The sequence below is a fragment of the Nuphar pumila genome, chromosome 3 (assembly GCF_984573655.1).
Source record: "Nuphar pumila chromosome 3, dmNupPumi1.hap1.1, whole genome shotgun sequence".
NCBI classification, from domain to species: Eukaryota; Viridiplantae; Streptophyta; class Magnoliopsida; order Nymphaeales; family Nymphaeaceae; genus Nuphar; species Nuphar pumila.
In genome coordinates, this window is record NC_143251.1 from 44,914,865 (window position 1) to 44,932,697 (window position 17,833).

Below are 17,833 nucleotides of genomic sequence, written 5' to 3' on the forward strand. Positions count from 1 at the left end.
GTCTTAGTTCTACATTGACAACTTTAGGAGTCTCCATTTTCTTGTCATCCAAAATCCTTGATTTAACACATATGTCAACAACAAGCTTCATTTTTGACAAAATATACCCTTTGGGCGAGTAGGCAACTTCATTACCTAGAAAATATCTCAAAAAATCCATATCAGATTTTTTCTTTAAAATAATTTTTATTTCGTCACTCCCTTTTTCTCATTCATGGTGATTACCATATTCTCTATATACAACAGAAGTACAACAATATTATTTTTTGTATTCTTGGCAAAAAGAGCAGTGTCAGTATAACAAAATCGATAACCCAAACTGGTCATAACAATACTGAATCTATCATACCAAGCCTTAGGGGCTTGCTTAAGTTCATACAAGGCCTTTCTCAGTCTAAGAGTTTTACTTTTTTCAATATCAAACCTTGGCGGAGGATCCATTTAAACTTCTTTGTTAAGTTCTCCATTGAGAAAAATCTTTTTAACATCTGATTGGTAAATAAACCACTTTTGGATGGAGGCATCGACTATTAGGGTTCTAACACTAATCATTCTAGCTATCGACACATGTTTCTTCATAATCAATTCCGTACTCTTGAAAGTACCCTTTAGCTACCAACCTAGTTTTGTATCTTTCTAGAGTTCTACCACGCTTAGTTTTAACCTTGAATATCCATCTACATCCTATGGGTTTCTTTCCTAAAGGTAAGTTACCTACTTCCCAAGTGTTGGCCTTATAAAGGGCTTCTAGTTATAAATTCGTGGCTTCAATCCAATGAAGATAATTTTTGGATTCATTATAATGTGATGGCTCATGTTAAGAATGAAGTATTATTAAACAAGCTTTATAGTTTGGAGAAAAGGATTCATAGGATACATACCTATTTGGTGGAGTGGGAACTCAGTTGGATCTCCTAAGTGTTTACTCTTCTATGGGCAAACCTTGTGAATATTTTTCAAGAGCACATACTTGGTCTCTTTGCTCACGCCGAGTATAGACTTGTATATCATTAGAAGTATTCTTAACTAAGTTATGGTCACCATGAGATGATTCCAAATTATCATTAACATCATGATATTCATTATGAACTTCATTATGCAAAGAATGATCATAAATAGAGTTACCATCATCATGATTTATTTCACATTCATTCGATTCACATGAACCATATTCTTCCTTAGGCAAAAGATCAAACAAGAAAGAATAATCTACTTCCTCTTTATCATTCTTTTTATCAAAACCATTATCATTTTCCAAGAAAGTTACATCCTTAGAAACATATAATTTATTATTTTTAAAATCAAAGCACCTATAACCTTTTTTATTTTCTCCATAGCCAACAAAGACATTTTATGTCTTTTGAAGACAATTTATCATTTACCAAAAATCCGTAATCTCTTAAAATTAGATATCATGTTAAATAATTTTTCGAATGGAGAAATGTTTTGTAAGGACGAAGAAGACATTCTATTTATCAAATATGTTGAAGTAAAAACGGTTTTGGCTAAGAAATTTTAGGAACCTCTTTAGAAATAAGTAGGGTTCTAGCGGTTTCTATAATATGTTTATGTCTTTTTTTCACTAATCCATTTTGTTGGGGAGCCTTTGATGACAAATTTCATTTTGTTTTAAATAATTTTGAAAACCTTTTGACATATATTCTTCACCCGAATTAGATCTAAGTATAAAATTTTGCATTGAAATTGATTTTTAACAATCATGTGAAATTCTTTAAAAAATGATAATACATATGATTTAAGGTTAAAGAAGTATATACATACATATCTAGTAAAATCATCAATGGACACAACATAATACAAGTAGCTACATTTAGACATAACCGAAGATAAGCCCCAAACATCCAAATGCACTAACTCAAATAGTCTTTTTGAAACAAAAATTCTATTTGGAAAAATAACTGATTTCATTTTTTCAAGAATTCAATCTTTGCAAACAATATCTTTTTCATTTTAAATATTTTTTCGCAAAAGGGAAATATACACCTTTGATAAGCTTGGATGTCTAAGTCTTTTAATTCAAGTGACAATATTCTTATCTTGAACATAATTACAAAAAGATTTGGAAGGAAGAGATAAAAGGTCCATGAAGTAGAGATCTCCTCTCCTATGACCTTGCCCAATCGACTTCCCTAACTGGAGATCCTGCACGACATAGTTGGCAAACCTGGCGAGTTGACTAGGGAATCGCTCGGTCGACCCGGATCGAACCCCAACTGGGTCACCGATTTAGGATTGTCTATCCACATGCATGTTATGTATTTTTTTCATGCATTTTTTGATTTTAATGCATAATTCTCATAAAAGAATACTTGTTATAAAGAATTATATGTTTTTCAATAATAAATATTAACAATTACGTATAGTTTAATGCTTATATAGCTTAGTCATTGATGTCATGTGCTAAATTTAGTGATTATACAATATGAATTTTGATTTTTTTCATATCTTAACACTAGAAAATGCATAGTCCTAACTTGTCTAAGTTACCGAGTCGACCTGCTGACTTGTGAGTAAAGGGGTTGGGCGATTCGACTCTGAGTCACGTGTTTGCCAAGTATGCTGCATAGAGCAACCCTTAGATGAGAAGAAGATTTCATATCCATGATCCAAAATTTGGGAAACATAAAAAAGATTTAAATTTAATTTGGGAATAACTCTAATTATTGGAACAATTCTTTTTTGAAAATTTTTAGAATCTAAAGTTTCAATGCTTTTGATTTTTAAAGATATTCCATCGGCAGTTGAAACATATGAAATTTGAGTGAGTTCATATATAAGAAAGAACATTATCAGGGAGTTATGAAAAGAAGCCCCTGATTTAAGAATCCAAGAGCACATACCTGGAGGAGAGGATGAAGCTATAGCAAGCTATAGCGGCACTGGAGGTTGAAGATAATGTTTTGAGAAATTGTTGAAGTGCCTTCGTTAATTGATCAATGATGTCTTTAAGATCTCCATTCTTGCTTGTTTGATCACCATTGGTCACCATTTTTGGGTGTGGATTCTCTAATGGAAGCCACCTTGTTTTTAAGATTTGTACACACCAATTTGATATGACTTGGTTTATTACAATAGTGACAAACTATCTTTCTTGATCCTCCACTGTTGTATTGCCTCTCAAAATGTGGAGGCTTGTATGTCCTCACATTGTTGCTGGGTCTAGCTACCACCAACGCTTAATCTCTTCTTTTGGTCATTCCAAGACGAGTTTTTTCTTAACATATTTTGGCAAGAGCCTCGTTTAGAGGCATAGGGGAGGATCTAACTTGTTTAAACTTTAGTCATAGACCTTGCAAAAATTGGGAAAAGTGTCCTTTCTTCATTTGTTTTCGCATAAATTCTATATCTGCAGCTTATTCCCACTTGGGTTCAAGGAGTGTTAAATCATCCCACAAAGGGGATAAGGCACTAAAAATGTCTTGGACACTCATGTCCCCTTGTTTAGTAGATCTTACCTTTTCTCTCAATAAAAAGTCTTGCAAAATCTTTTTGGGTATACATACCCTTCAAAAAAGACCATGCCTTATTTGTCTTTCTAAACTTGGTAATGATGACACATATCTTAATTTTTACATTATTCATAAACCATGCTAGGATTTTGGCATGGTTGCTTTCCCGATCTTCTACTTTCATTTGATATCCATATGTAACTTTGGTTTGATCTTCTCCTTCAAGAGCCTTGGTCTCCTTCAATCTTGATGAACATTAGTTGAGGCTTGGGAGTAGTGTCACTCACATACCCCCAATGCTTCTTCCCTTTGAGGTGGTTCTCCATTGCGGCAAACCATATGATATAGTTATTTTCATTGAGTTTAAAAGAGAGCTCAATCTTGGCATTATGCTCCATGATGAAGGTGAAGAGAAAAAAGAGAGAGAAGGATATAAAGAGAAAGATAAAGATGGTCACAAACACACCAACCACGATCACCATGAGCACACGTTCCCTTGATCACCACAAGCAATGCACACCAAAGTCTAATAACTTGAGAGGCTCTGATACCATGCAAAGAAACAAGCGAAAGTGCAAAATACAATGTGCACAAGCACAGGCCCACTAAGGGACAATACAAAAGCCAAATCCAACAAGAGAACACAAGATAAAAAATATAGGCTTTATTCATTAACTATGCTTAGTAAAAGCATTGAATAAAAGATGGGAAAACAACCCCCTATTTATACAAGAGAGAGGGCCTTGGGGAGCTCTCAACGACTCTATGGTCTTTTGACCATAGAGCCCTTATACCAAATAAAAAGACAAAAAAAGAAATAAAGAAAAAAATAAAAAAGACAAATCTGTCCCTAATGGGTAGAATGCGTTATAAATGTAAAATAACCAAAATACCCCTAATAGGCATTGCCTATTACATCAATGTATACATATATATAATTATAATAACACATTTTAAGAGAGCTCCCTCCTTTATTCTTTTCTCTCTCTCTCTCTCTATATATATATATATGTGGGGTTTCACCCACATAACCTATGCTTCTCTTAAGCATTTTGAGATAATAATTTATTTTTATGTGTTATAGCCATTTAGTGGCTTGTGCTTGTGCCATCTTTGGTGACTTTGTTTTTGCCCAAAAGTGGCTTCTTGTATTTGTGCACATATTTGTAATTGTGTAATCCTTAGTGACATCTATTTGTGCACTCTTATTTGATTACATTCTCAAGGGTAAGATTCTTCATTTATATAAAGCTTTATATAGTTTAAAACATGCTCCAAAAACTTGGTATGAGATTTTGTAGTTTAATGATTAAACTTGGATTTAAATCATGCTTTACTAGGGGTAAGCCCACAAAGTTTTATGGTGCCAGGACAACCACCGCAAGTATGACAGGAAAAGCCAGCGTGACTAGTTCTTTGATCCTGGGGGTGGTTTTTTCGTATAAATATAAAAAAAATCATGCTTTACTAACACAACTTTATTTGTTAATAATTCTAATGCAAGAAATATCATTCTCCTTTTGTATGTAGATGATATGATAATTACCGATGAAGACAAGAAGGGAGTAGATGATGTTAAGATGATTCTTAAAAGAAATTTTAAAATAACTGTCTTGGGTTACTTGCTTTATTTTCTAGGCATTGAGGTAACATTTTCTCCACATGGATATTTATTGTCTCAGACTCTCAAACCAAGTTTGCTGCCGATATTATTGCAAGATGAGAAATAACTGTTGATAAAATGGTAGAGATTCCAAGGATGATAAATGCCAAGATAAGGAGTGATATGGGGAATTATTAGATAACTCCACACCTTATCAAAAGTTAGTTGGAGCCCTTACGTACTAGTCAATCACCAGACCTGACTTGCACATGCGATTCATACAAGTCAGTTTCAACTAGGGCTGGTAAACTAGCTGAACGACCGAACTTGAAGTGTTCAAGCTTGATTCATTCTTGCGGCGAGCCAAGCCGAGTTCATGCTCATAACAATTTTGAGTTAAACGAGTTGAGTTCAAGCTTATTTGTTTATAGGAAAAATACATTGTTTTAGAGCTAGGAGTACAAAAAAATACATGTAAAATATATCTAAAATTTATTTATTACTACCTAATGAGCTTCTACGAGTTGAGCCGAGCCAAGTACATATCGTTCATATTAAGCTTGCCGAGCCTATTTTACGAGTTCGAATGAGCTCTTTACTGAGTAGAACCATGAGTGGCTCAGCTTGTTTCACAACCCTAGTTCCAACATGCACCCACTTCTGGTTATATGGGTGCAATATTAAGTATTGTGAGATATATCAAGAATTTCATCAACGAAGGGCTCTTATCCTCTACATCTCCTTTAAATTTAATCGCTTATACTTTAATTTGAAGGTGATCCAAATATCCATCGCTGAATCACTGACTTTTGTGTTCTTGTAAGTGATTCTTTAATTTCATGGAAGTGAAAAAAGTAATAGGTGTCCCTATCGTCAACCTAAGTGGAGTATCAAGCTATGACATCTAACACTTCATAGCTCATGTGACTGAGACAATTATTAGAGGACATTGGAGTTCATTTGACGGAGCCATCCAAGTTATGTTGTGATAGCAAAGTGTGATCTACATCTTGACAATCATATATTTCATGAGAGAACAAAACATATAGAAATAGATTATCATTATGTTCGTAAAGAGTTCTTGAAGAAGACTATCTCTCCATCCTATGTGAATTCGAAGCATTAATTGGTTGACTTCTTCACCAAGGCTCTTCCCTCTATAATGAAACAAGAGTGCACAATTACAATGCCAACAAAGGGCTACACAAGTGCACAAATATAATATGGTCTCTAAGGGTATGTTTGATGGCTTGTCCAGGGTTGGATGAAAAGAACAAAAAGAACAAAAAGAACAAAAAGAACAAAAAGAACAAAACAAAACATTGGTTTTGTTCGTTTGGTAACAACTGTTCCAAGTCCAACGTTTGTTTGGACCGTACTCAAATGCTATGTTCCAAATGTCCGTTGTTTGATGACGATGTGCGGACAACTTGGACAGTCGTGGATAATGGGTTAAATTACTTCGATTTGGATCGTATGACCCGATCCGTCTACCATTTTACATGTTTTAACAAATTTATTATGGTTTTTTGCCCGGATATGGATCCAATTGCGAAATTATATCTAAAATCATGATTTTTTGCCATGAATATGGATTTGGAATTGGATTTTTGCCCCGAATATAGACCTTGAATGACATTTTTGCTCTGAAAATGGATTTTGCTCCAAATAAGGATCTCGAATTGAATATTTGCCCCGAATATGGATCTCGAATTGGATTTTTGGCCCAAATATGGATCTCGAATTGGATAACCTGAAAAGAGTGAAAAGGAAAAAGTTGTGGCTTAACGTCACTGTACAATCACCACAGCCGGGGTCGCCCGCATGGCTAGCAGTGTGGTTGTGATTTGTGAAGGTGTTGAGTTGAAGACACCTTATCAAACTTTGCTGATGCGCGAGTTTGTCCATAGCTTTAAGAGGTGGGTCAGAAATAAATTGTTCTGTGCATGTCTTGAAGCTGAATCTAGCATCTAATTAAATTTAACAATCTCAACTAATCTAAAGCAGGTTGAAAGATTCAAGATTAGATGGTTGAAAAACAATAAGATCATAGATGGGATAAAAAAACACTGGTATGAAACTTGAAATGTTGATACCTTCACAAGAAAGAGCGAACAAGGACTCAATATACATTCTACATAGAAAAATGTAAATACTCTTCCCACAAACTGGCCATTCAAGGCAGTAGGTGTAGATAATGAAAGAAAAGGACCAACCAAGGCAAACAAAGGAATTCAATGTTTCATGCTAAAAACCAATATCATGTGCAAGTATGATGACCCGATAAATGAAACACTTAGTGTGTGCTGTTTCATTTGGTGAGAAGAAGAGGTTTTTAGGTTCTGCGGGTGCAACTTAATGTAGTTATAACTTGTTGCAATCGTTTCCGCATGAAAAAATAACATGGTTTAGCATTGATCATCAAAAAATAACTTGTGACTCCACCTTAAGTTTGTGTCCTCATTCCAGCTTCTTTATATGATAAGCTTAGCATTGGTCATCTTCAATTTCATCATTTGACTGCGATACTGTATTTTGTATGTCTGCTCATCACCAATTCATGGTGTTTCCTAGTTCAATTGCGTTGAATTATCTAATAAAATATACAATTTTCGTTTTGCTTGGTTACCGTCTCATATTGCACCAAATGAAAGGAGCAACATTAGAAAAAGAAACAATCTCTAATAAACAAAAAACTATTTAGACATAAGTTTTGGAAATTCGCCAGTAATGTCAGAACCACAGTTCTTTTTTTTTTTCTGCTACTTCAATCATATAATGCAAGACAAATGATCCATCCAATTTTTCACAGTTTTTTATTTTCTCTCATCTAATAAACACAAAATCATTGATCCTCTTCTATTCCCCTGGGTCATAGTGATCAATTGCTTCTTATTTTGCACCAACCAATTTTTTTGAACCCTCAATCTGATTCTTGCCAATTCAGTAACTGCAGAAGCAATCCCATTCTATATGTTGCATAATCTCCCCCCTTTAGACGGAGAATGAACCTTGATCCTCTCCGATCATCAATATCAACATTCTCCAGGGACTCTCCGATCTTCAACCCCATCAAATTTTTAGGAACCAACATTCACCAAATCAATCAATTAGCACCAACTAACATCCCAATCTCCATTTTTCCTTCAAAAACAATTGTTTCTCCACTACCCATCTGGTAAAACCATCAACCAACCACCACCATCGTCGAATTAACCAATACCCAACATCATAAATCCAGAAAAAATCGAACACCATCGATTCCCATCTACAAACAATCTCAATCGAGTCAGTCTTTTCTATGGGCATTGCAATCCTTGAAATAGAAATCATTGCTCTCTATCAACGACTTGACGAACTCGTAGGTGTGCCCCTCATACGGGTCCTTGGGCGGTGATCCTGAAGGCGAGCTCGATGAGAAACAATAGAGGAAAGAGAGGGGGAGACCCTTACCATGGTTTCCTCTCGTAGGTGTCTCTTATACAATGGAGGAAAGAGAGGGAGCATACCCTTACCGGTTAGGGTTTAAGGCGAGAGAGAGGGGAAAGGACACGCCTGGTGCGGTGGGAAAGGAACCCAGCAACGATGGGGAAGGATCTTGGATGTGTCGAGACGCGGGTGAGGAAGGAGCTCAGCGGCGGTGGGTGAGAGAGAGAGACCTGCTCGATGGCGACAGTGAGTTTGAATCAGGGAAGGAGAGCGAGAGCAAAAGGGAGAGGAGTGAGAGGGAAGAGAGAGAGAGAAAGGGAGAGGAGTGAGAGGGGAGAGAGAGAGTGACACATCAACGACCCGTCTATGCATTTTTTTTCGTCCCCTCCATTCCTGTTCATTCTGTAACAGGGGGAGGTGGATAAAAAATCACATTATTATGGATGCGACAGACGCGTGGAACACCGTCCGTCGCATCCAACGTTTGTTTGAAATCGCTGTTCCCAACGAGATTTCTATCGGAATCCCATTGGGAACGGCACATCAAACATACTCTAATGGACAAATGACAATCTCATAAAAGAGATACACAAAAATATGAAATCCATAAGAGCACCAAGGCACAAAGCTCACAAGAGCACAATAGAAAAAAAAAGTATTGTATTAACACACTTTAAATGCTTTAGAAAAGCATAACATTATGTAGAGAGGTGAGGCTCTAAGCCTCACATACCTTTAAGGGTGGTAGTCCAATAGTCGTTGGACTGTCACCCCAATAATAATTTTGACTCTATAATAAAAAACTAAAAAAGAAATAAATAAACAAAAGGACTTTTCAGTCTCTAATGGATTGTACTAAAATACATATTATGAAATGACCAACATATCCTTGATATACGTATATTGTATAAATATACGTATGTCAGTTAGGTATAAATATATACACAATATTTTAACACTCTCCCTCAAACTTACGGTGGAATCACTAAGAAGATACAAGAATCTTGATAGAGGAAGAGCTTTAGTGAAGAAGTCTTCAATCTGAAACTCAGACTAAACATATGATAAAGTAATCGTCCCCTTCAAGTATTCTTCTTGAACATTGTGACAATCCATCTCAATATGTTTCGTTCGCTCATGAAATGTGTGATTGCTGGACTATATACATGGTGCTTTTGTTATCACAACATAATTTTGAAGGTTCTAAAACATCAACACCCATTATCTGAAAGTAATGATCTCATCCACACGACCTCAGTGGTTGTTGTAGCCATTGCCCTATACTCAGCTTTCGTGGAAGATAAAGACACTGTAATGAAATTGTGATCTTCCATAAAAACATAAAAGTTCACAATGAGTGTCTATTAGAGACCCTAGAAGCATAACCCACAAAAGGGTATAAATGAAAGAACACATGATAAAATAATAAACTTTTATTTCTCATGAGAAATGCTTAAGAAACATTAAAATACAAAGGAGGGGATCAACCCTATTTATACAAGAAAAAGGGAAGAGTAAGAAGAGCTCTTCTTAAGAGTCGTTGGACCTAGTCCAACGGCTCTATTTATAGCCATTGGACTAGGTCCAACAACTATAAACTAGTCAAGATCAAATGTGATCTTGACTAGATTAAATCTCTAGTTCAAAATGAACTAGATGAAAAATAAAAAATAAAAAAGAAAAGAAAAAAAGAATAAAAATAAATAATTGTTATATTATATATTATATATATATTACATTTTTATATTTTTAACACTCTCCCTCAAACTTACGGTACAATGAACGAAAGTTTGTTTAAGAGAAAATGATATCTAGGAGCATCGAGAGGTTTGATAAAGAAGTCTGCTAATTGATATTCTGATGTAACATATGGCAGATCAATGATTCCATGTAGATACTCCTCTTATTCATAGTGACAGTCAATCTCGATATGTTTGGTGTGTTCATGAAATGTTCGGTTATTGGCAATATAGATCGCACTCTTGTTGTCACAGTATATGTGTGAAGCTTGTGTCACTTCAACTCTCATGTCAGCTAGCAGACGTCTGAGCCAAACTACTTCTATTGTCGTGGTCGCCATAGATCAGTATTCAGTTTTGGTGGATGAGAGAGATACCTGCTTTTTGCACTGCCACAAAATTAAGGATTCACCTAAGAAAACACAAAAACCAGTGGTTGAGTGTCCCTTATTGGGATCACCTTCCCAATCAACATCAGTATAAGCAATTAAATCTAACAAAGATGAAGCAAACAAGAAAATGCCTCGCGAAAGAGAGGACTTTATATATCTAATAATACGCAAAACTGCTCCCATGTGAATAGAAGTAGGAGCGTGCTGAAATTGGTTAGCTGTGTCTACAACGTGTGCTATATCAGGTCTAGTAATGGAAAAATAGGAAAGTGCTCCAATAAGTTGTCTGTAAGAGTGAGATCATTAAGAGGTTCTCCATCATCGATTCTCATTTTAATGGAAAAATAGGAAAATGTCCACTTTCTTATCATCCATAATTCCAGACCCGAAAATAATATCAAAAGCAAATTTAGATTGAGATGTCAAATATCCACGAGGGGAATAAGCAACTTCAATTCTTAAGAAATATCTCAATAATCTTAAATCAGTCGTTTCAAAATGAGTTTTAATAAGTTTTTTAATGTTTTAAACTCTATCTTTGTCGCCTCCGGTGATGACCATGTCATCAATATCGAGAAAAAGAATAATAATCCCTGCATCAGAATTCTTAATAAATAAAGCAGTGTCAGTCAAACAAGATAAAATTCCAATATTAGGCATAACATGACTAAACCTGTCATACCGAGCTTTTGGTGCCCGTTTAAGACCTTAAAGAGCATTTTCTAAGCGAAGAGCTTTACCTTTAGAGATACTGACACCTGGTAGAGCTTCCATAAAAAACTGCTTCAACTAAATTTTCATTGAGAAAATTATTTTTGACATCTATTTCAAATATGAGCCATTTTCTAATAGAGGCTAAAGTTATTAATGTCCTGACAGAGGTCATTCAGACAATTGGAGCAAAAGTTTTTTCGTAGTCGATGCCATATTTTTTAGCATATCCCTTGGCCACTAATCTGGCTTTATACCTTTCAAGAGTTCCATCACTCTTGGTTTTGACTTTGTGAACCCACCGACAACCTATAGGTTTCTTGCCTAGAGAAATATTTTGAATAGTTAGTGTTAGCCTTTTCTAATGCTTCAGTTCTGCCTTCATGGCTTCTACCCATTTTGTATGGTTTTTGGCTTGATAATAAGATGATGATTTCATATATGATTGTATTAATGCAATAAATGCCTTATATTTGGGTGAAAAAGATTTGTAGGACACAAATTTTCCAGGAGGTCTAAAAGTTCTGGATGACCTTCTGGTTTGTACTTCAAAGTATTTTTCTAATGCACATGGAAGATTGGATTCTTTATACCTTGAATATTGTAAACCGATGTCCCTATGAGTTTGCTCTTCATTATGAACATTATGTTCAAAATCAATAGTATCTTGATCATCGTCTAAGTCGTATTCATGATTATATTAATTAGATTTCGAGGTTAAATCTATCAAGAAGGAATACTTGGTTACTTCCTTGGGTTTTTTAAATTCAAAGAAACTTTCTTTTTTCAAGAAGGATATATTTCTTAATACGTACAATTTTTCTTTTTGAAAATCAAAACACCTATAACCTTTTTGATTATTTGCATAACCTAAGAAGACATAAGGAATGACACGGGGGGAGAGTTTATCACTTTTATTGGTGAAAACAAAACATTTGCATCCAAAGACCATTAATCTAGAGTAATCAGGAGATAATTTAACAAGTTTCTCAATTGGAGTTATATTTTTCAAATAAGATGACATTCAATTAATAAGATAGGTAGCAGTTAGGGCAACTTTTGTCCAAAAACTTTTTGAAACTTGATTTGCTATTAATAAAGTCCTAGTGGTTTTCATAATGTGTTGATGTTTTCGTTCAACCAGGCTATTTTGTTGTGGTGTGTGTGGACAAGATTTTTGATGTGTAATGCTATGTAAATTGAGATAGTCTTTAAATTCTTTGGACATAAATTCTCTCCTTGAATTAGTGTGAAAAATGAAAATATTATTTTGAAATTTATTTTTAGCCATTTTATGAAATGTTTGAAAATGTTAAAAAACCTCAGATTCATGCTTAAGTAAATCCAAGTATGCCTAAAGAAGTTATCGACAAAAATTATATAATATGCATACCCGACTTTTGATATGACTGGTGCAGGACATCAAACATCCGAATGTATTAACTCAAGTGGTCCAAAAGAAACAAAAGTTCTATCATGAAATGTTTATCTTTTCATTTTGCCAAGAATACAATCTTTACAAGTAAAACTTTCAGAATCACAAAATTTTCCTAAACTTGAAAAATGTTGGATTTTAGACATATGAGGATGTCCAAGTCTTTTATGTCGTAGATCCAACTCTAGTTTCTGAACATTATAACAAAAAGCATTCTCATGCAATTCCAAAAAATTTATATAGTAAAGTTCTCCTTCTCTATGACCTTCCCCAATCAACTTCCCTGACTTGCGATTCGATACCCAACAACCATGAGAAGAGAAGGAGATATTGCACTTATAATCAGATGTTTGAGAAACAGATAAAAGATTTAGATTTAGTTTAGGAATATATCTAACTTCTGGAATAAAGATTTTTTTGGATTTATGAAGTTTTTCAAAATTTTCTATTTCTTTTATTTCAAGAGATGTGCCATCAACTGTGAAAACTTTTGTCACACTTGAGTTATTGTTAAGATATTCAGATAAACTATTGATATTTGGAGTCATATAAAAAGAAGCACTAGAGTCAATGAGCCAAGGAAAGTTACCGGGATCGGAGAAGGATGAAACCGCAACTCCAGTTGAGGAGGATGCTCCTTTGAGAAGAGGTCGAAGGATCTCCATTAATTGAGCCATAGATACCAGTGCATCTTGATTGATTTGATCTTTTGATTCCAAACCGACAAATGCAACTTTCTTTTCTTTCTCTTCTCTTATGCTTAGGACATTGAGGCCTATAGTGTCCTGGCTCATGACAATGGTGGCAAATGACTTTTCTCTTGTCAAAATCATCATTTTGTCTACCAATGTGAGGTGACCTATAAGTACACACATAATTTTTTGGTCTAGATACGACTAGAACGGAATCATTTTTATGCTTTGGAGTATTCTTCCTAAATCTATTTTCCTCCATAGTTAGTTCATCTATAGTATCAATGACAGAGGGAATCTTTCCACAATGTGAAAGAGCCGATTTGGTTGATTCAAATTCCGGCCTTAAATCATTTATAAACTGATAAAAGTGTCTCATATCGAGTTGCTTTTGGCGAAGCTCGATATCTTTGGAACAATGCCATTTTAGTTCAAGAAGAGCCAATTCTTTTAAAAAGTTCGGATAACTCATTGTAATATTGCCTAATGCTTTTGTCTTTTTGAGTCATAGTCCGAACTTTGTCTTGCAAATTGTACACATGTGTAATATCTTTAAGGGAATACATATTTCTAAGGTATTTCCAAGCTTTATCGGCATGCTCAAATTTGGATAAATTAGAGCATTTCTTGATGTCAACACTATTAATTAGCCATGACATAATTTTGGTGTCCCTTATCCTCCACTCTTTCCATTTTTTCTCATAGGTTTCCTAGGCCTTATTTTTCTCTCCTTCCGTGAGAGGTACTTCTTTGTCATTCTCAATTTTTGTGAGAACTAGTTTTGGTTGCGAATCAGAACCATCCACTATACCCTACAACCCTTTTCCTCAAATGTGGTGCTTCATGATTGAGCCAATTCTTCTCAAAAGTTTGGATAACTCATTGTAATATTCCTTAATACTTTTGTTTTTTTGAGTCATAGTCCGTACTTTGTCTTGCAAATTGCATACATGTGCAATATCTTTAAGGGAATACATATTTCTAAGGTATTCCCAAGCTTTATCGGCATGCTCAAATTTGGATAGACTAGAGCATTTCTTGATGTCAACACTATTAATTAGCCATAACATAATTTTGGCATGCCCTATCCTCTACTCTTTTCATTTTTTCTCATAGGTCGCCTAGGCCATATTCTTCTCTCCTTTCGTGAGAGGTACTTCTTTGGCATTCTCAAATTTTGTGAGAACTAGTTTTGGTTCCGAATAGAACCATCCACTATACCCCAAAACTCTTTTTCTCAAATGTGGTGCTTCATGATTGAAACCCACATTATATAGTTGGTGTCATTTAATTTCATGGGCATGATGGTAACTTTATCATTGTCATCCATATTTTATAAGGGTGAGAAAAAGAAAGAAAGAAAGACGAGCAAAAAAAATGAAGAAAGAGAGAGAAAAAGAGAGATAAGAAAGAAAGGGAGAGAGCATAATCACAAATTTGCGTAGCTAATCTATCCTTCAAACACCTTCCTTCTTGAGAGGCACAAAAGTCACTTGAATCACGAACAAGAGGATGAATCACCTTTTGCTAAGAAGGCATGGAAAACGAGGTGAAAATTCTCCAAGTTCTAGAAGTTTCAAAGCTCTGATACCGATACCATGTAATGAAATTGTGATCTTCTACAAAAACACAAACGCTCACAATGGCGGTCTATTGGAGACACTACAAACACAACCCATAAAAGGGTATAAATGGAAGAACACAAGATAAAATAATAAACTTTTATTTCTCATGAGAAATGCTTAAAAATCATTGAAATACAAAAGAGGGGATCACCCCTATTTCTCATGGGAATACATATTTCTAAGGTATTTCCAAGCTTTATCGGCATGCTCAAATTTGGATAGACTAGAGCATTTTTTGATGTCAACGCTATTAATTAGCCATGACATAATTTTGGCGTGCCTTGTCCTCCACTCTTTCTATTTTTTCTTATAGGTCGCCAAAGCCTTATTCTTCTCTCATTCCGTGAGAGGTACTTTTTTGGCATTCTCAATTTTTGTGAGACCTAATTTTGGTTCCGAATCAGAACCATCCACTATACCCTACAATCCTTTTCCCCAAACGTGGTGCTTCATGATTGAAACCCACATTACATGGTGTCATTTAATTTCATGGGCGTGATGGTGACTTTTGTAAAATTATCTATGAAGAGACAATACGCATACAAGCACAAATACTTTATAAAAGAAGTGTACGAAGACACCCTCACAACACTTGAACAAAATACGCAAAAAAGCGTAAAAATAGTAAACATGTAATAATGCATGTATTTCATAAAGGAACAAATGCTTGAGACTCTCAAGCTTAAAAATTACAAGGGGGGAACACCCCTATTTATACAAGTGCCAAAAGGTGCAAAGGGGGGGGGGCTCCCAAAGGAGTCGTTGGGAGCCTCGAACGATCACATTTGTGACCATTGGGGGCCCCCAATGACTCTATTGGGGGACCCCCAATGCACTTTAAAAAATAACAAAAAATAAAAGAAAAAGGAAAAAAGAATAACAAAAAAATAAATAAGAAAATTACAACATATTCCAAATGGAATATGCGCAAAACAGAAAATTACAAGAATACCCTTTTCGGGTAAGAATATATAAATATATATTTATATATATAGAGATATATGTACATATAATATATTATATGTAAATGTATCTCTATGTATATAAATATATATATTTATATTTACAATAATGATTTTAGGAGACACATTTTAACAACTTTATCATTATCATCCATCTTTTACATGGGTGAAAAAAAGAAAGAAAGAAAGAAAGATGGGAAAAAAAAATGAGAGAGAGAGAGAGAGAGAGAGAGAGAGAGAGAGAGAGAGAGAGAGAGAGAGATTTGCGTAGCTAATCTATCCTCCAAACACCTTCCTTCTTCAATGAGAGTGGCACAAAAGTCACTTGAATCACGAACAAGAGGATGAATCGCCTTTTGCTAAGAAGGCATGGAAAACGAGGTGAAAATTCTCCAAGATCTAGAAGCTTCAAAGCTCTGATACCATGAAATGAAATTGTGATCTTCCACAAAAACACAAAAGCTTACAACCTATGTCACATGGGTGTGGGTGCGACTCGGGTGCGGCGTAATTTTAAAAATTTTGAACACGGGGACTCGACTATATATATATTTAAAAAAAAAAAAATATATATATATATATATATATATAATAATATATCCTGTGTGCATATATGTGGATATTGTCCTCTAAAGTTTGGCACCAGCATGAGTGTTTTTATAAATTTTGCAAATTGTACTTCTGCCCTTGCAGAAAGGGGGGTCCGGGGGCTCCCCCCGGCGTGGGCCCCGCTGCGTGGTCAGCGGGCGGGGGTCCGGGAGGGCCGTAGGGGGGCATTGCCCACCAGATTTTTTTTTTCTGGGGCTTATGTTTAAGACTCATGCTATATATATATTTTTAAAAAATATATAAAAAGAACATTTTTTTTTGTTTTTTACCCTAAAAATGGACAAAATTAGACTCGGTCAACATTGACCGAGTCCAAAACAAGGACAGACTCGGCCTCGACTCGTTGACCGAGTCTGACTCGGCGTTGACCGAGTCCGGGTCATGTCCGAAGCCGCACCCGTGTCGGGGCGTGTCGACTCGGGTGCGGCACCTCCCTAGCCGAGTTTGTGTGACATAGCTTACAACATGTGTCTATTGGCGACACTATAAGCACAACCCACAAAAGGGTATAAATAAAAGAACACCAGATAAAATAATAAACTTTTATTTCTCATGAGAAATGCTTAAAAATCATTTAAATACAAAGGAGGGGATCACCCCTATTTATACAAGAAAAGGAAAGAGTAAGAGGAGCTCTTAGGAGGTCCAACAACTCTATTTATAAACTAGTTAAGATCAAATGTGATCTTGACTATATTAAATTTCTAGTTCAAAATGAACTAGATAAAAGATAAAAAATAAAGAAAAGAAAAAAAGAATAAAATAAATAATTATTATTATATTATATTATTATATTTTTATATTATTATATTGCATTTTTATATTTTTAACACACTTTTTTGTTGTTTTTTGCATCATCAAGAAATGATGAAATCACCTACAAACACATAAAAACCTGTAGTTGAGTTACGATTATTAGGATCTCCTTCCTAGTCAGAATTGTTGAGAATAGGTGGTTTTTAGGTTAAAGTTCTTTTATATTAGAGGTGTTTTGAATTTTTGTTTTCATAAGGACTTAGTTGTAATTTTGTCTTTTAGCCTCTCTCTATTTAATAATAGAGAGAAGCCCTACTCGAGAAATAACGAAAGTAAGTTTCTGTGCAGCCGTTTCTCTTTTTTTTTTTTTTCTCTCTCTCTCTCTACAGGTGACTGCTTCCTTCTACATG

At 35.0% G+C, this 17,833-nt stretch overlaps 1 protein-coding gene across 4 annotated transcripts in view; it reads left to right on the forward strand.

The window, feature by feature from the left end:
- Window positions 1-17,833, forward strand: part of LOC149842768 (TRAM, LAG1 and CLN8 (TLC) lipid-sensing domain containing protein) — a 111,973-nt gene that overhangs the window by 3,982 nt on the left and 90,158 nt on the right. The gene's annotated exons all lie outside the window — the stretch shown is intronic.